Genomic DNA, 20,357 nt, shown 5'->3' on the forward strand with positions numbered 1-20,357 from the left:
CATGTTATCTAATGGAACATCTGGTGCCAAACAACACTACTTGCGACGTTGCCAATTCTCCCAGGCCGCGGCCTGGATTTAAATGTGGTCGTGTTATAGCCACGGCCGCCTTTAACTACAGGCCGCGGCCATCGAACTGGCAACGTCGCAAGTGGTGCTGTGTCACGTGACTGTGTTGTTTACATTTTGTTTGGATTGGAAGCAGCCGACGCCGACATCCGACACGCACTTTTAATCAGTTTTAATACACTTTGCACTTGCAGAATGCAGAGTGCAGACCTCAAGTAAGTTAAGTACTGTTGTGTAATGTGTAATCAAGTAGTCTGTTGTTCCACTTGTACAGTAGACACAAAATATGCTAAGTTAATTATTATTTCTGTAAATCATTTGAAGAATCGAGTTTTATCAGAAACAATACGTAAGTTTGATTTTGGTAACAAAAACTAAAAACTACAGATTAAAGAACCAGCTCAGATTTCCGTTCTAATCTTATTGTCAAATTGCCCACGTATTTATTAACTTATTAAGTAAGCCTATTTTGTAGTTTGATCTAGGCATTGTCTTTATAAATTTAGCCAACATAGATCTGAAAGTAACAGACATAAAGATTGCGTCAATTAATCCCTTCATAAAGTTGAACACAGATAAATTTAAATGTATTTTTTAAAGTAATAATTGAACAACAAAATGACCCTCACGAAAGTATTCGTGCTACTGGCCTATTGTCTTAACTTAACAGCATTATCATAGACATTAAGTTTATGATCCATATCGTGTCTGTTCGTTTAAAGCCTACCATTGGCCTGTTCCTGTTCTAAGTTAACCCTAGCAGTGGCCAATGTTAGAAGTGGGGAATGGCCAACCCATTTTGGCAATTTTGCAGACCTTTTTTTAAAAATCTGTCAAAATTACAAATATGGACTCAACCTATCAATGTTTGTATTCATTTTATTCAGAAAAAGCAGGAGAATCGGAATATATAAATAAAAATTGAATCTGAGTTGGTAACTTTTTTGAAAAATAAAAAAATTCAAAAAATTTGATTGAAATTTCAAAAGTAAAGTCTTGTTATTACTACAGTATAATTTTCAGACCAAAACCATTATATACATTTTGTAGTAAATTCAATTCCCTACATAGAAATGTATAACACATGGGAGAAATATTTTTTTTTACAAATGTTATGTAAGAAAATGAAGAAAATTCAAATTTTGTCGCATAAGACGAATAATTAGTAACTCGGAGATAACTCATGTAAGGTAATTAGTGATAATAATATAGTACACATATTCTTGTAGGTTATAAACTAAGGAATACAAATATGTCACATTGTAGGCAGTAAAAAAATTTTGATTACCCGTTTATGATACAAAAAACTAAAAATTTACAGTTTACATAGAAAAAAATTCAAAGACATTTTTGTAAAAAATTTTTGTACAGATTTTTGTAGGCCAAACATATTATAAAAATGTTATAGTACATTCAATTCTCTTTATAGAAATGTATAACACATGGGGAAAATATTTTTATTTACATGTGTTATGTAAGAAAATACAAAAAATCGCAAGGTTTGTCACGTAAGACGAATAATTAGTAACTCGGAGATAGCTCATGTAAGGTAATTAGTGATAGTAATATAGTACACATATTCTTGTAAGTTATAAACTAAGGAATACAAATATGTCACATTGTAGGCAGTAAAAAATTTTTGATTACCCGTTTATGATACAAAAAAACTAAAGATTTGCCGTTTATGTAAAAAGAAATTCAGATATTAGACTTTCCAGTAGGCTTATACTCATGCATAAAGATTACTGTTAGTCCTAAAACACAAAAACATTACTAACAAAAAACACTACATAAGTACAAAATCCGAAATTAGAATGATTCCCAAGATATTCGCTGAACAATATTTACTTTCAAAACGTAAGTCAGCTGATCCGCACAAAACAAGCAGAGTACTGTAACTTGGTCAGATGGCAATTTTCTTTTGTTGCTGACAGAACACAGAAATTATACAGTGATCAGGGCTGCCATTTCTCAACACTAAATTATTCTACGTTTCCTACACTACAAAAGGATATTATATTTGAATAGTTATAAATATTCCATTATATATATATTTCGACTTTAGAAATGGTCCTGGCGGGACCATTTGCCATTTGTTAATTTTTGTAAAATTACGTGTTTTCTAAATATCATATGTTCTTTGCTATCAATGTATTGATAAAATAATCTATGCCAAAATATTCAGCAACTCTACTGCTATCTAGTGGTATAACTCGCATCCAGATAGGGAAAAAACTAACCTCGCTATGATTTTCTAAACTTTATGTGTTTAGCGGTTACGCAACCCTACAAGTGGAAGTAGATTCGCGCGGAAATTTTCATTCAAACTTAAATTGCAATTACGTTGACATATTGACGCTAGAAGGTTCGTTTATATAATAAAATGAAAGTTTAGAATGTCATCTTTCGAATGGTATATGAATTATCCACTTTAAAGATAATTATCAATTAGTTTTTAACGTTAAAAATGTTTGGACATAAATGGTCCCGGCAGGACCATGGCCATTCTAAGGGTGCACGGTGAAATGGTCCCGCCGGGACCATTGGCCACTGCTAGGGTTAAGTTAGTACTGTATTCGTGGGTTAGACATAGCCTATAGAAGCATTACATAGTTAGTTTCTCTAAATTTTTGTCCAGACAAGGTAGTATCAGAGAGGGCCTAGGCTAGGCTTCACTGTGGACATCTAACTGATAACCTATTTAGTCTACCATGATCATTTAATGCTTAGGGAATTAAGTTAACAGGCATGTAGGCTATTGGTTAGTAGTGGATCTTAAATAACTTACGTATAACTAAAATGGCTATTTGCAAGACTAAATTAAGACTCACTTGTGAAGCCTAAATTGTATTTCTTCGACTCTCTGGTAGGTTATAAGTTAGCAAATATTTTAGTAAGTTATAGTCTAATGTAACTAGGCTACCATCTTAATACCATCTCTTCGTTTTTGACCAGGTTTACTGGATTAACTGCGTCAGTTTTCTTAATATTATATCAAATAGCAAATAAAATGTTCTTGTCATTTTCAAAAGAAAAAAAATAATATTATGTACAAATATGTCAACTCACAAACTTGGTGGTTGAAGTAGGGTTTTGAGTCAGTTACTCGCTAGATTATCCTCAAGGAAATCCTTGATGGAGAAATAGGCCGACTGAATAAGTTGGTCTTTCATTTTTCTTTCAAACTTCTTGGTCTCAAGGTTTCTCAAGTTCTCCGGCAGCTTGTTGAACAGCTTCATTGCCATGGCAGGGAAACGGCGTTGTGTGCTTATTAGGCGTGTTCTCGGTATATCTAACTTAGTAGAGCCACGTGTGGCGTGGTAGTGGACATCGCCTCTGGTTGTAAGCGCGTTCAAGTTCTTCTTGACATGTACCAATGAGGATAAGATATACATCGAGTAGACTGTGGGCACGCCTAATCTCCTAAAGATGGGTTTGCTGTGCTCACGCCGGTCACTAGAAGTGATGACTCGGATGGCCGCCTTCTGCAACCTCAGCACTGCCTTACAGCTTGAGGAGTGGCCCCAGAGCAGTATGCCGTAACTCAAATGGCTGTGGAAAAGGCCGTAGTAGATGGTCAAGAGATAGGATTCAGTCAGGCTGTTCTTCAATTTGCGAAGTAGAGATACTACCCTTGAGAGGTTTTTTGACATCTCTTCCGTATGACTCTGCCAGTTAAGCCGTGTATCAATAAAAAATCCAAGAAGTTTTACTTGAGGTACGATGTTCGCAGGCGGAGTTCTGCCCAAGGTGCAGATGAGTGTTTGGGTCTTGTTGACATTTAGCTGAAGTCTATTGGTCTTGAACCATTTCTCGGCGGAGGTCAGCTCCAAGGCCATCTTTCTCTCAATTTCCGTCACCGAGCATCCACCTAATACAAGGGTGGTATAGTCCGCATACATGAGAGCCTCGTCACCACACTTAAAGTCGTTCACCATTAGCAGGAACAGGAGAGGTCCAAGTAGCGAGCCCTGCGGGACACCGTGTTCCACCCTGCGTTCTCCCGAAAGAGCCCCATCAATTGCAACCACCTGTCTTCGATTCCTAAGGTAAGAAGAAAATGTAGCAAGCACAGTACCTTCCACTCCATAGGCTTCAAGTTTGGCAGAAGAACTTCGTGAGACACCACATCAAACGCTTTGCTCAGGTCTAGTAGGACTAGTTGGCCTGTTCACGATCCCCTTTTTTATACACAGGGACAACCCTGGCAACTTTCAGCCTATCCGGAAAACAACCCTGATCAAGACAAGAATTTATCACATGAGTCAGCGGACCTACGAAATCCTTAATCGTATTTTTGACTATGTTTACACTGATACCAAATACATCTTTGCTTGCTTTAGGGTGAAATTTAGCAACAAGTGATAATACTTCTGCCGGAGTAACGTTTTTCCACCTTGTCAAGCGGGTTTTAATTGTCACATTGGGCTTTGGATCTAATACAAAATGGCCATCTGCAGGAGTTAGCTCACTCGCAATATTACCAACCACACTTACAAAGTAGTCGTCTATTTCATCCGGGCTACTCACACAAGCAAGATCCACAGGTTTCCTACAAAGTTTGTTAGCGATACTCCAGGCTGCTTTTGCACTGGTTGGGCGACTCCCTTATGAACTTTTCATTTGCTGCCTTCTTTGCATTCTTCACCATGCGCCTGTAACACCTCTTAACACGTAAATACTCATTATAGTTTACCTGCCTTTGATCGGGCGTAGTCGAATGCTTTACTCTATCATGTAAGATAATTACAAACTCCCTGAGCTTATGAAGTTGAGGTGAATAACAGTTCCTAAGTGCAGGAGGGCCGGACCGAGCCTTTACTTTAGAGTTATTGTTCACATTGGGATGACCTGAGTTTTTCCGACGGGTTTTCAAAGGAAAGCAGTTTTCAAATTCACTGTAAAATCTATCAAAGAAATTATCAAAAAGTTCATCTGCATTATGTATGGTCATTATCGGATCCCAGGAAATATTTCTTAATCTATTCAAAAAGAGCAGCTGAGAATCATCGTTAATTACTCTGTATGCAAATGTGTATTTGTCATGCCAAATAGGTTGAGGTGAGGTACTTACAGGAGTAGAAGTAATTTGCAACGTTACAGCACAGTGATCTGCCACCACCTCCACAGAAGTCACACAGTCCTCAGGGTCAAAGTTTATCGCAGCACTATCGAGACAAGCAATCCCCCTCGTGGGTTGGAAATTAGTCAGGTAGAAGCCATACGACCTCAGCAGATTAATCAGTTCAAATTCATCGGATGATCCAGAGTTTAGGTGTACATTTAAGTCACCTCCAATGATAATACGCTTGTGCACTTTGGTGACAAAATCCAGACACAGGTCGAGCTGTTTTAAGAAACCATCAATGCTTCCCCCTGGGGAGCGGTAAACCACAAGAATAAAGAATGACTCGTCAACAAGTTCAATTCCAGTCACTTTGAATATTTGCTCTATACAGAATTGTTCCAATTTCAGTTTTGTACACTTAAAATTACTATTTACAAATATGGCTACTCCACCATTCTTCTTAACAGTTCTACAATAGGCTGATACCAAGACCTTATCACCCAAAGTTATATTTGTTAAAGATTCCGGGTGTGTCAACCAGTGTTCACTGACACAGATAATGTCTGGTATTTTTAATTCATCAAATAACAACAACAGATCCCAACTAGTATGATATTGTCGGTTCATGTCGATTTCTTAAAGATATTTTTTAAGTACCTATACTGATTTGCATTCTGTCCATCTTTTATGCTACATTTCCGTTATTTAACTTAAGGTCACTTCAAATTGACAACTACAATAATTTTTCATTGTTCAGTATCAACAGTCTTTGGTGAGTCGGTGGATCAGTTGGTAGCGTCCGGACTTCGGGCCTAAGGCAGCGATGTCGTGGGTCCGGATCCTGGTTACTGCCACTAAAATTTATCAGTACAGTTCACCTTCGTACTGTACCGGTTCACCCCTTGCTTTGCTAGATACGTTTCACAGCCAGATCTGTAGTCTTTGTGGATAAAAGAGGCCGCCAAGGGGCCATTCCATATCAAATCAACAAATAAAAATCAGTTTTCAACCTGACCATCTTGGATTACTTTGAAATTTGGTATGCTTATAGTTCTAACAAATACAAACAGAAAACTGGTTTTTGTTTATTTTTATCTTTTCCCGTTTATTTATAATTAATTTTTTTAAACATCCAAAATCGGCATTTTTTTACTTGCGGGGAGAGTTAAATTATAAAAAAAAAACTTGTCTGGATGTCAATGTATGTAGTAGAGATCATCTAACTCATTTATATGTTTTACCAGGTTGGATTGCTGAGCAGCATGGGTGAAAGATTTCTACAACAGTACATCTACAGTAGATGTAACTAGTAACTAGGAGGATGGTGGTTGAACTAATTGCTACAACATTTTTCCATTCAGAAAAAAATATTGGGACCGAGCAAGGCTAAACCAAACAAATGCAAATGCAAATGTTGGTAAGTTTAATGAAATTACATCCGTACCTACATGGCTTTGCCAATTATTGGTCTCAGCCTAAATGAAAGAGTGAGTTGAAATGCATAAACTTGTTTGAATTTCGATGTAATATAGATGCAATCTTGTTTTTTACAATTGTTTGAAGGGAACGGAAAAATCAATTGTTTGATCTGGGTAACTATTACGGTATTAACCAATTGAACTAAAAATTTGAATAAAAAAAATTCAATTGCATTTTAATTATTTACAGCTTGCAGGCTAATTAAAAGTGTAATTCAAAATTGTTTTTTATTAAAAAAAAGTTTTATTTAGGCCTAATTAATTAGTTAATAATAGCTACCCATATCACTAGTGGTGATCTATTAAACTCATTGCTACATTGTTGTCTAATGTTAAACATAGACTAAACATTCATAATAGCTCAATAGACATAGGTAACAGTAAATGAAATAACCTAACTTATATAATATCTAACAGATTAGCCTACCTGAGACGGGTAACCATTAGCTTCAGTAGAAATAAATTTGTCTTAGTGTGGATTTATAATTTATTATAATGTCATCATGAATATCACCCGAGATCACAGCCGTTATATTGGGAGCCTACCATTAGACCGACAAGATACTTGGTCGTCTGGCCACTAGACCGTCTTTTTTAAATAAATAGATAAATACTGAAAACCAGTGCATTGACAAGTTATTTCGTCGTCAGACCAGTTGACCGGCCTGTAAAACTAAATTATTATATGCGAGAAACAAACTGCTCGGCAATCGACCCGGCCGACTTATAACTTGCTCGTCTTTTAGGTGGGGATAGGGGACAGAGTGGGAGGAGCTAACCGGGATTACCCAGGAGTTTGATGCGCTTCCCATGGTCGAACCACGTCGCTTGAGGCTAGAATCCAGTATTGCCAACTGAAAGTAGCCTAGCTCCGTCAAACACTACACACGGGGCGTGTTTATACAGTCTGGCGTTTAGTTGACGTTGGCGCGCAATTCTAATGGATAGTTTCGTCGTTTCTATAGCAACCGTGACGTGACCTCGTTCTCGCGCATTCCTCCGCCTTTGTATTATTTAATCTGCTTTGAAAGATAGGACTCGCTTATGTGCATTGACTATTGAATCAAATAACAATATCATTCGGGGTTTTCGATCGTGTGTTTGGATAAAACTACGTACCGTATATTGTAGAATTAAATTTGTAGTGTGGTAATATGGTATTATGGTATATATATATATCTATATAATTATTACGCCACATGAAAATTTGTCGGTTGAACTCCTCCGCCATTTCCTAACCTAAAATTACTCGAACTGAGTTTTAAACACCCTATGTAGCTGATTAATTATGATCCAAATAATATTGTGAGATATATTCAGATGTTTTAATTTTCTAGGTAAATAATGTAAAAGTATACAAGTTTCACCCATAAAATATCCAACACTTAATTAATATATTTAATTAAATGCGTTTGTCTATCATCTTAATACATATATGCTATGTTTGTCCTATTGGTTACGTTATTAAACATTCTTGGGGGAAAACACAATACGTGAGCAATATATTTTATTTGGAAATTGGAAGCTCTAAATACTGTAGGCCTACTTGAGCTACCAACTCATCGCTATCCATACTGCACCGTTAGTAGTTTGTAACTGACTGGTTCAGTGGTTCGGTCAACAAGCGCCGGAAAACAAGTACGAAACGTTCTTGCGTGCTTGTCAGAGCTTGTAACAAGCGCTTGCTAGCCGGCACAAGCTTTGTCTGTGAACGCACACGCTTGATACTATGTTGACTTTTCTCACGCCGGTTCGAGCTTGCAAGCGCTTGCCAACAAGCGCTTGTAACCAGCTTTCTATGTGAACGCACCCTTAAAACCTTTATTAAAACAGTATTGAGTTTAAGATTTCTATTTATGGTTAATTAAAAGTTAAACGCTTAAAAGTCCTTCCTTTTTTTCGTATTGATAAATTTAAGGGTAATTAAAATTGTTTAATGATTTTTAAATACTGTATAGTTAATATCATTAACTGGAAACAACTAGTCTATATAAATAAAATTAGAGTTTTGTCTGTACATTTCTCAGAATCATAAACTTTTAGGTTTAGGTTATTTTTACGTTTTATACATTAAAGAAACTGAAACAAGTCTCATCTAAATTTCTGTCTGTCTGTCTTCCTGTCTGTCACGGCCCAAGAGCCATTTTACGCGGCCTTCTCCTGAAAAACGAGAGTACCTATCAAGTTTCAAATCATTTTAATGTATTCACTGGATGGGCGAGATTGTCTTTAGCCATTAAAATATGTCGTCAATACTTTGTAAATAAAATGACGGACGTTTAAAAACCCAATTTTGTGCGATTTTTTGTAAAGTTTTCTCCCAATGTTTATCACATATTCTTACTTGAATACTTGAAGGCTTCGTCTCTGACCGGGATTCCGGATGGACTGCGTCAAATTTAATTTAAAAAGTAAACTGAGATGGCGGCGAGTTAAAAAAGTGGCACGTCATCTAATTCTTTAAATGTGTAAATAGGCCTATTTTGAAGTTTTTCCTTCACTGAGGTTTTAAACCCAGCCACATCCATACTTCTGACTTCTTCAGGCAGACTATTGTAGAGTTTAATTGCGGTCACTGGGAAGCTATTCAGGGATTTGGACAGTCTGCATTGAGGGGTGTCGAGGTTTCTAGCATTCCTGGTGTTATGCTGATGTATATCTTGTCTTCTTCCATACTTAGAGATGTTCTGGCGTACGTGTATCAGACAATTGAGGACATATTGTCCATAAACAGTCAGGATGCCGAGACGTTGAAAGATAGGCCTATGAGTAAAATCTTTGCCTGTTATTTCAGTGTAGGTTATCACTCTCAACGCCTCCTTTTGGAGTATCAACAATCTACTGCATGCGGGAGCATGACCCCAAAGGAGTATACCATACAAGATATGGCTGTGGAACAGCGAGAAATAAACAGTAACAAGGTACTGCTCAGTGACCACATGACGTAGCTTTCTGAGGAGGAAGATCACTCGAGACAATTTGGTGCAGATCTGGGCTATATGGTGATCCCAGTTTAATTTCTGGTCAAGCCAGAAACCAAGCAACTTTACTGGTTGATTCTCTTCAGCAGCAATTTGTCTCCCAAGAGTGCAGATCAGGAGTTGGGTCTTGTCCTCGTTTAATTTTAACTTATTTGAAGCGAACCACTCCATTGTTGTCTCCAGCAATGTACTTGCTTCCCTCTTAACCCGTTCAATACATCTGCCTTCCGTCACCAATGTTGTGTCATCAGCAAATAGTAATGCCTGTCCGTCTATTCCTAGGTCATTAATTAATATCAGGAAAAGGAGATGCCCTAGGACAGAGCCCTGGGGAACACCATAGGAGATTTCTTTACTGGCCGAATTCGCTCCCTCCAGGGATACAATTTGCCTCCTATTAGTTAAATAACTGGAGATTGTTTGTAGCGTGGTGCCTTCAACCCCATATGATTTTAGCTTGCTAAGCAGAATGTCGTGTGGCACGCAATCAAAATACGTATGAGAGAAAGGAATATTTTGTGCTATATATGTTTATGAGTGAAGGCGTGTGTAGCAAAATCATGTTTTACCATGGTAGCACAATTGATTTGGATTTGGCCACAAACTTCTCATGTAAAATCTCAATCTGAAGCTAATTTTGCGTGGGTTTTATACCCGTTTGACTGAAAAAATGTCCACTAAGTGTTTCTAAGCCTATTTTAAAGTGAATTTCAGCTTCAGTCATCACTGAATCTCATAAGTTCACGTTACGGAACGTAGGCTACACACGAACAGTAAAACAGAAACTGTATGGATCATAAATACAAATTATGTCACTGGCCCGAAAGCATATTTGTATTAATATTAAAATGGAGTTTGTCAAAAAACATCCATACCAGCTATTACGGCTATTAGTATGGCCCTTTGGGTCAGTGACATAATTTGTTTATATGTGTATTATAACCGTTTCTGTTGTAATATTCATGAGGCTATAACCTAAAAATACGTATACTTTGTACACTAAATCTTGGGAATAAGTCACCAATCGGTACGAAAAGTACATCATGCGATGATAATACAATTTACAGCGTGGTATATGATCAATGCCTGAAACTCTGACAAAACATCGTGGTCTGCACCGTGCAACACGACCGCCACCGGTTACCAAAACCGTCGCTTCCCGTGTTACGCTAACCACAGTTACATACTAGTAATCTGAATTTGCGATCTGAGTCCATTTCCATTAACCCTTTAGAATTAACACTTGCACAATTGAACGCTCTAGTGAAGAGTGGTTTATGAACTACCAGGAAATTGTGTTTATCTTTATGACGGCTGGGCAGTAGCGTAATAGGTTAATGTTGAAAGTAGAGTTTTGGTAGAGTTGAGAAGAGCCAATCACAAACAATAATAGCCGGTGTACTTTTAGCGAATTTCCCATATAGGGAATAAGCTATTACCGTAGTACTCATGGTAAGACCTGGACGCGGGACCGATTTTTTTTTTGTTTTGAGGTCCCTAGAGGCCAAAAACACCATCCGTTCAAATTCATATATATATGTCCGTTAGCACGATAACTCGAGCAAAAATGATCCGATTTTGATGAAATTTGGTACAAACGTGTAAACCTACGTTTATTCGAACGAGTTTGCGATCCAGCTTGATCGGACCATGGGAACGGGGGTTTACGGGGGGTTTTATGGGGTAAAAATAGGTTTTTCCCATTTTCGACCCTAAAAACATAAAATTTAGCAATTTCTTTCCAAACCACTTTGTAGAGCTTAAAAAACAAATAATTTAGTATATTGAAGCGTTATTATGCGCGTAATGGTTACGGAGAAAATTCCAAAAAATTGTAAATTTAAAATTCCCATGTTATTCTTATGGAGAATAAGGCGGTCGACACACGGGAAGACTGAAACCCAACTAAAGTTGAACCAACTGTTTTGTGACGCGATTACGGTTGCAGTTGCGTTGGTTACATCCGCACACGGGCGCGACTATAATTGAGTTGAGACAGTGAATGAGTTCTAATTTTGTTATAACGATACTGTGTAGGCCTACTGTGTATGGTGTTTGAAATGAGTAATAGAGATGAAAAAGACCTAGTGTTTTATAAACAATCAAGAAAGCGTAGAGTAGAAGGTGTTGGGTACATCCTTATGTTAAAACAAATATTTAATGTAGGCTCTTTGTAGCTGTTGCTGCATTACAAGAAACAGACGCAAAATTTCAGTCTATGTACAGGATGTCAAAAGTGCTTACGAAGAGTTATCGCAGTTGGTATACCTGATCCTTGAAAAGCGCAATACAAATATGCGAAAAGTTGTTCAAACCAGGCGACTGAAATCACCTAGCGGATCGCCGACTGGTCCTCAACTGGTTGCATCGCAGTCGCACCGTGTGCACTGTCCCACTTAACTACATTGGTCGGGACGTAGGCGACTAGTTTGTCCAACTGGTTGCCGATTTCAGTTGGAAAACAGTCTTCCCGTGTGTCGACGGCCTAAGTAAACTGTTGTAGTTTGCTTGTTTATGAACATATTTTGATCAAATTTGGAAAATGTTTTTATTTCTTACTAACTATTAACATTTTACAAAAAAAAAAAAAAACAGTTTTACCCTCCCTGATGCAGCAAACCTAAGTATATGTTAAACTAATTCTATTTAAATAGGGAATTAATGTTATATTTTTAAGTAGACATTTCAGTGTAAATCCAATCAGTCAAATGGAAATTCGCTTAGTCTGCAGGTTTGCTGCGGCGGGGGTATTTATGTATTGTATTTGACATCTTATTTAGCAGATCCAGTCACATGGGTGTGCCGAAACTATATAAAACTTATCTTCATTTACAGTAGGATAAAATTATTTAACTGCGTTTAGTTGAATCTTGAGGTAAATTGTCTCAACTACAGACAAGTTGACTCAGTTATGTTCCAAAATTAGTTTGGTTTTATCAAAAAATATTTTTTTTTTTAACCAATAAAAAACTAACTGTGTTAACTTAATAATGTTGCTATTAAAAAAAAAAACTTTTAGGTTAATAGTTTAAATTACATTTTTAATGATTACACTCACTAAAGCTATACAAGTTCCTAAAAGACTTATATAATCTTTAGAAATGCCAGGAATATAGGCTTAATAAATGAGAGTAATTTATAACAATTAATTACAATAACTTAACATATCACAAAAAGAACGGATTAATTTGTCTCTCAGGATTAGGGTTGTTAAATGATAAATATACTGATGAATTTTTAATTGCTTCAAAGGTCACTCTGTTTCTCTCTTGTGTACAGTTTTTAATGTGCTCTTCCTTTTCAGCTGCAGACTTTTCAACCATATTCCTCAAGTTTTCAAAGGATTTAGTCTGTTTCTTCAGATGTTTCCCCTGTTCAGATAAATTCCGCTTTAAGTTTGAAATGCTTTCGTTCTGAACGGTGCATATGATCTGAAAAACTTTCAGCAATACATTCAAATTCGCTTTTGTCTTTTTCAGATTATCAATCTTCATTTCTTTATTTTTGATTTCTTCCATAAGTTTATCATTTGTCTTTTCTAACTGTGATGTTTTGGAGATTAAATTTGAATTTTCAATTTGAATCTCTTTCAAACTTTTCTCCTTTTCTTCGAGACAAACTGAAACATTACTTAGACGGTCTTGGAGTTCTATGTTATCTTGCTTGCATTCTGAAAGAGTTTTCGCCAAATCGTCACAATCTCTCCTAAGATACTTGTTTTGCTCTGATGTCAAAATCAACTCATCCTTCATAGTTTTCATTTTGCATATCATTTCCTCCTCTTTGTTTTGCCATATTATTTTCTCAGTTTTCAGATTGTTATTTTCATTTTGCAACTGAACATTTTCTTTCTGTCCGTTCTGAAGGCAAGATTTCAGATTATTCACTTCTCTTCTAGATATTTGAAGTCTATCATGTCCTTTAGCAAACAATTCATATAAAACAGTCTTTTGGATTTTCAGATTGTCCACTTCATTTCTCAGCGTCGTTAGTTGGGTTTGAAGAGAAGATGTTTGCTTAATACGATGCCTCCAAGCATTCAGAATGAACATCTTGCAAGCAGTTTTTGCCAACTCCGACTCCTTATTGGTTATGAATGAAATTTGCAGTTGTGATTCCACTTCCAGATTTGTGTCAATCTCATTTTTCCTTCTTGATTTGACTTTAATTTTCTGAGTGTTTGGTGTTAGATCGACAAGAGAGCCAGATTTTCTTCCAAGTGTTGAGAGATGCTTCTTTAATCCAGGACCTGGTTGATCAACACAGCAGTTATGAGTCTTTCTTGCATGGCAGAAAACGGGTAATTTTGAATCAGTTGAACTTTCAAGCTTTGACTTTTTATTCTTTGGTAAGCTTGAGGTTGGTGTATTCTTCTCTAGGTTTTTACTCATCACTCTGCTTTTAACATTATTTTTTTGTTCTATTTTCTTAGACATGATTGCAAAACTTATTTTTAAAGATTAATAGTGTTCTATTGTGTAGCTTGAGAACAATCAATTAATTGGAAACTGTACCAGCTGTTGGATTCTAAGTAAATAATGCCATGAATATAGCATTGCCCTAAATTAAACGTGTGTACTATATCAACTGCATTTCTTAAAATTATGATTGCAAGTATTTTTTTTACGTATGCTCTGTTGTGGTTCTTGATTTTCTCAGGAAAAAATTAATTTTCTGTCCATTTACTTTGTTCCCCATCACAGTTGGAGGGGTTAGTTACATAATTCTAACCTTACAGTGGACCTGGAAAGGTTACTCAAATCTGAGGCTTTGTTTCTACATACTATGCGACACAAACAATTAATTCTTGATGTTGCAGACATGAGCATGGCTGGACGACTGCTGCTCCTTGCAGTGTCTATTACTGTGTGTTCTGCTGAGCTCTACACAGCTCTGGTAGACTTGGAGGAGTTGCTGGAGTCGGAATCTGCGCTGCTGCACACCCTCAAGGACTACATCTCAGCGCAGGAGCACAAACTGCAATTAGTCAAGAAGTAAGACTATTAGGGTTGGAAAAAGTATGGACACTATCAACTTTTTAATGGGTTACACCGGGAAAACCAAACTCTGCACACCTCTATACGGCATAAAAGTGCAATTTTTTTGTTGGTATCCCAATTTCGTCCGAAAACCCAAAATGGGTTATTTTGGGGACAACTCAAACATTTTGAATGTAAAGCCCTATTATGACACCTCATTTTAATGGCCATTAGTTTAAAAGAATATCGTCAAAAACTAGAGGTCGACGACGACGACGACGACGACGACGACGACGACGACGACGACGACGGCGACGACGACGACGACGACGACGACGACGACGACGACGACGACGACGACGACGACGACGACGACGACGACGACGACGACGGTTTTTATGTCAGCTTGGTGGTTGAGTGATTATAGTACTGCTGTACTCGCCTTGTAATCAGAAGGTAGCTGGTTTGATTCTATGTTACTTTGTTTGTATTACCTGTCACTAGTTTGGTATTACTAATTTAATTAATCTTTGTCACAGGTGTACGAGGCTGCTGGGCTGGCCAATGCTGACAGTTTTATCCGACAGTTACCTGATGGCTACAGTACCATTCTGGGGGAGAGAGGAGTTACCGTGTCTGGGGGCCAGAAACAGAGGATAGCTATCGCCCGCGCTCTACTGGAAATCCCATCCATCCTCATACTAGACGAGGCTACCAGGTTAGTTGCAAGGGAATGACTTGATTGTAAAACATGTTAAAATGTAACATGTAAAAATGTAACATGTGGAAATATAAGAAGTTAAAATGTAACATGTTAAAATGTAACGTGTTAAAATGTAACATTTTAAAATGTAACATGCTTAAATGTAACGTGTTAAAATGTAACATATTAAAATGTAACATGTAAAAATGTAACATGTAAAATTGTAACCTTTTAAAATGTAACATGCTTAAAGGTAACTTGTTAAAATGTAACACATTAAAAACGTTATGAGTACTGGTATGAGTAAAAGTTTTTATGTCAGCTTGGTGGTTGAGTGATTATAGTACTGCTGTACTCGCCTTGTAATCAGAAGGTAGCTGGTTTGATTCTATGTTACTTTGTTTGTATTACCTGTCACTAGTTTGGTATTACTAATTTAATTAATCTTTGTCACAGGTGTACGAGGCTGCTGGGCTGGCCAATGCTGACAGTTTTATCCGACAGTTCCCTGATGGCTACAGTACCATTCTGGGGGAGAGAGGAGTTACCGTGTCTGGGGGCCAGAAACAGAGGATAGCTATCGCCTGCGCTCTACTGAAAATCCCATCCATCCTCATACTAGACGAGGCTACCAGGTTAGTTGCAAGGGAATGACTTGATTGTAAAACATGTTAAAATGTAACATGTAAAAATGTAACATGTGGAAATATAAGAAGTTAAAATGTAACATGTTAAAATGTAACGTGTTAAAATGTAACATTTTAAAATGTAACATGCTTAAATGTAACGTGTTAAAATGTAACATATTAAAATGTAACATGTAAAAATGTAACATGTAAAATTGTAACCTTTTAAAATGTAACATGCTTAAAGGTAACTTGTTAAAATGTAACACATTAAAAACGTTATGAGTACTGGTATGAGTAAAAGTTTTTATGTCAGCTTGGTGGTTGAGTGATTATAGTACTGCTGTACTCGCCTTGTAATCAGAAGGTAGCTGGTTTGATTCTATGTTACTTTGTTTGTATTACCTGTCACTAGTTTGGTATTACTAATTTAATTAATCTTTGTCACAGGTGTACGAGGCTGCTGGGCTGGCCAATGCTGACAGTTTTATCCGACAGTTACCTGATGGCTACAGTACCATTCTGGGGGAGAGAGGAGTTACCGTGTCTGGGGGCCAGAAACAGAGGATAGCTATCGCCCGCGCTCTACTGAAAATCCCATCCATCCTCATACTAGACGAGGCTACCAGGTTAGTTGCAAGGGAATGACTTGATTGTAAAACATGTTAAAATGTAACATGTAAAAATGTAACATGTGGAAATATAAGAAGTTAAAATGTAACATGTTAAAATGTAACGTGTTAAAATGTAACATTTTAAAATGTAACATGCTTAAATGTAACGTGTTAAAATGTAACATATTAAAATGTAACATGTAAAAATGTAACATGTAAAATTGTAACCTTTTAAAATGTAACATGCTTAAAGGTAACTTGTTAAAATGTAACACATTAAAAACGTTATGAGTACTGGTATGAGTAAAAGTTTTTATGTCAGCTTGGTGGTTGAGTGATTATAGTACTGCTGTACTCGCCTTGTAATCAGAAGGTAGCTGGTTTGATTCTATGTTACTTTGTTTGTATTACCTGTCACTAGTTTGGTATTACTAATTTAATTAATCTTTGTCACAGGTGTACGAGGCTGCTGGGCTGGCCAATGCTGACAGTTTTATCCGACAGTTCCCTGATGGCTACAGTACCATTCTGGGGGAGAGAGGAGTTACCGTGTCTGGGGGCCAGAAACAGAGGATAGCTATCGCCTGCGCTCTACTGAAAATCCCATCCATCCTCATACTAGACGAGGCTACCAGGTTAGTTGCAAGGGAATGACTTGATTGTAAAACATGTTAAAATGTAACATGTAAAAATGTAACATGTGGAAATATAAGAAGTTAAAATGTAACATGTTAAAATGTAACGTGTTAAAATGTAACATTTTAAAATGTAACATGCTTAAATGTAACGTGTTAAAATGTAACATATTAAAATGTAACATGTAAAAATGTAACATGTAAAATTGTAACCTTTTAAAATGTAACATGCTTAAAGGTAACTTGTTAAAATGTAACACATTAAAAACGTTATGAGTACTGGTATGAGTAAAAGTTTTTATGTCAGCTTGGTGGTTGAGTGATTATAGTACTGCTGTACTCGCCTTGTAATCAGAAGGTAGCTGGTTTGATTCTATGTTACTTTGTTTGTATTACCTGTCACTAGTTTGGTATTACTAATTTAATTAATCTTTGTCACAGGTGTACGAGGCTGCTGGGCTGGCCAATGCTGACAGTTTTATCCGACAGTTCCCTGATGGCTACAGTACCATTCTGGGGGAGAGAGGAGTTACCGTGTCTGGGGGCCAGAAACAGAGGATAGCTATCGCCCGCGCTCTACTGAAAATCCCATCCATCCTCATACTAGACGAGGCTACCAGGTTAGTTGCAAGGGAATGACTTGATTGTAAAACATGTTAAAATGTAACATGTAAAAATGTAACATGTGGAAATATAAGAAGTTAAAATGTAACATGTTAAAATGTAACGTGTTAAAATGTAACATTTTAAAATGTAACATGCTTAAATGTAACGTGTTAAAATGTAACATATTAAAATGTAACATGTAAAAATGTAACATGTAAAATTGTAACCTTTTAAAATGTAACATGCTTAAAGGTAACTTGTTAAAATGTAACACATTAAAAACGTTATGAGTACTGGTATGAGTAAAAGTTTTTATGTCAGCTTGGTGGTTGAGTGATTATAGTACTGCTGTACTCGCCTTGTAATCAGAAGGTAGCTGGTTTGATTCTATGTTACTTTGTTTGTATTACCTGTCACTAGTTTGGTATTACTAATTTAATTAATCTTTGTCACAGGTGTACGAGGCTGCTGGGCTGGCCAATGCTGACAGTTTTATCCGACAGTTCCCTGATGGCTACAGTACCATTCTGGGGGAGAGAGGAGTTACCGTGTCTGGGGGCCAGAAACAGAGGATAGCTATCGCCTGCGCTCTACTGAAAATCCCATCCATCCTCATACTAGACGAGGCTACCAGGTTAGTTGCAAGGGAATGACTTGATTGTAAAACATGTTAAAATGTAACATGTAAAAATGTAACATGTGGAAATATAAGAAGTTAAAATGTAACATGTTAAAATGTAACGTGTTAAAATGTAACATTTTAAAATGTAACATGCTTAAATGTAACGTGTTAAAATGTAACATATTAAAATGTAACATGTAAAAATGTAACATGTAAAATTGTAACCTTTTAAAATGTAACATGCTTAAAGGTAACTTGTTAAAATGTAACACATTAAAAACGTTATGAGTACTGGTATGAGTAAAAGTTTTTATGTCAGCTTGGTGGTTGAGTGATTATAGTACTGCTGTACTCGCCTTGTAATCAGAAGGTAGCTGGTTTGATTCTATGTTACTTTGTTTGTATTACCTGTCACTAGTTTGGTATTACTAATTTAATTAATCTTTGTCACAGGTGTACGAGGCTGCTGGGCTGGCCAATGCTGACAGTTTTATCCGACAGTTCCCTGATGGCTACAGTACCATTCTGGGGGAGAGAGGAGTTACCGTGTCTGGGGGCCAGAAACAGAGGATAGCTATCGCCCGCGCTCTACTGAAAATCCCATCCATCCTCATACTAGACGAGGCTACCAGGTTAGTTGCAAGGGAATGACTTGATTGTAAAACATGTTAAAATGTAACATGTAAAAATGTAACATGTGGAAATATAAGAAGTTAAAATGTAACATGTTAAAATGTAACGTGTTAAAATGTAACATTTTAAAATGTAACATGCTTAAATGTAACGTGTTAAAATGTAACATATTAAAATGTAACATGTAAAAATGTAACATGTAAAATTGTAACCTTTTAAAATGTAACATGCTTAAAGGTAACTTGTTAAAATGTAACACATTAAAAACGTTATGAGTACTGGTATGAGTAAAAGTTTTTATGTCAGCTTGGTGGTTGAGTGATTATAGTACTGCTGTACTCGCCTTGTAATCAGAAGGTAGCTGGTTTGATTCTATGTTACTTTGTTTGTATTACCTGTCACTAGTTTGGTATTACTAATTTAATTAATCTTTGTCACAGGTGTACGAGGCTGCTGGGCTGGCCAATGCTGACAGTTTTATCCGACAGTTCCCTGATGGCTACAGTACCATTCTGGGGGAGAGAGGAGTTACCGTGTCTGGGGGCCAGAAACAGAGGATAGCTATCGCCTGCGCTCTACTGAAAATCCCATCCATCCTCATACTAGACGAGGCTACCAGGTTAGTTGCAAGGGAATGACTTGATTGTAAAACATGTTAAAATGTAACATGTAAAAATGTAACATGTGGAAATATAAGAAGTTAAAATGTAACATGTTAAAATGTAACGTGTTAAAATGTAACATTTTAAAATGTAACATGCTTAAATGTAACGTGTTAAAATGTAACATATTAAAATGTAACATGTAAAAATGTAACATGTAAAATTGTAACCTTTTAAAATGTAACATGCTTAAAGGTAACTTGTTAAAATGTAACACATTAAAAACGTTATGAGTACCGTACTGGTATGAGTAAAAGTTTTTATGTCAGCTTGGTGGTTGAGTGATTATAGTACTGCTGTACTCGCCTTGTAATCAGAAGGTAGCTGGTTTGATTCTATGTTACTTTGTTTGTATTACCTGTCACTAGTTTGGTATTACTAATTTAATTAATCTTTGTCACAGGTGTACGAGGCTGCTGGGCTGGCCAATGCTGACAGTTTTATCCGACAGTTCCCTGATGGCTACAGTACCATTCTGGGGGAGAGAGGAGTTACCGTGTCTGGGGGCCAGAAACAGAGGATAGCTATCGCCCGCGCTCTACTGAAAATCCCATCCATCCTCATACTAGACGAGGCTACCAGGTTAGTTGCAAGGGAATGACTTGATTGTAAAACATGTTAAAATGTAACATGTAAAAATGTAACATGTGGAAATATAAGAAGTTAAAATGTAACATGTTA

General features: G+C 36.7%; 1 long non-coding RNA gene across 1 annotated transcript; it reads left to right on the forward strand.

Moving 5' to 3' along the window:
• The first annotated feature begins 334 nt into the window (after window positions 1-334).
• On the forward strand, window positions 335-14,555 carry LOC128998318 (uncharacterized). The gene is made up of 3 exons (XR_008491191.1): window positions 335-418; window positions 6,382-6,554; window positions 14,416-14,555. It is a non-coding gene; the product is annotated as an uncharacterized LOC128998318 (long non-coding RNA).
• Window positions 14,556-20,357: the final 5,802 nt, after the last annotated feature.

Source organism: Macrosteles quadrilineatus, unplaced genomic scaffold (genome assembly GCF_028750875.1).
Source record: "Macrosteles quadrilineatus isolate MER2022 unplaced genomic scaffold, UCM_ALF_1.0 Scaffold_7__1_contigs__length_78375512, whole genome shotgun sequence".
Taxonomy (NCBI): Eukaryota; Metazoa; Arthropoda; class Insecta; order Hemiptera; family Cicadellidae; genus Macrosteles; species Macrosteles quadrilineatus.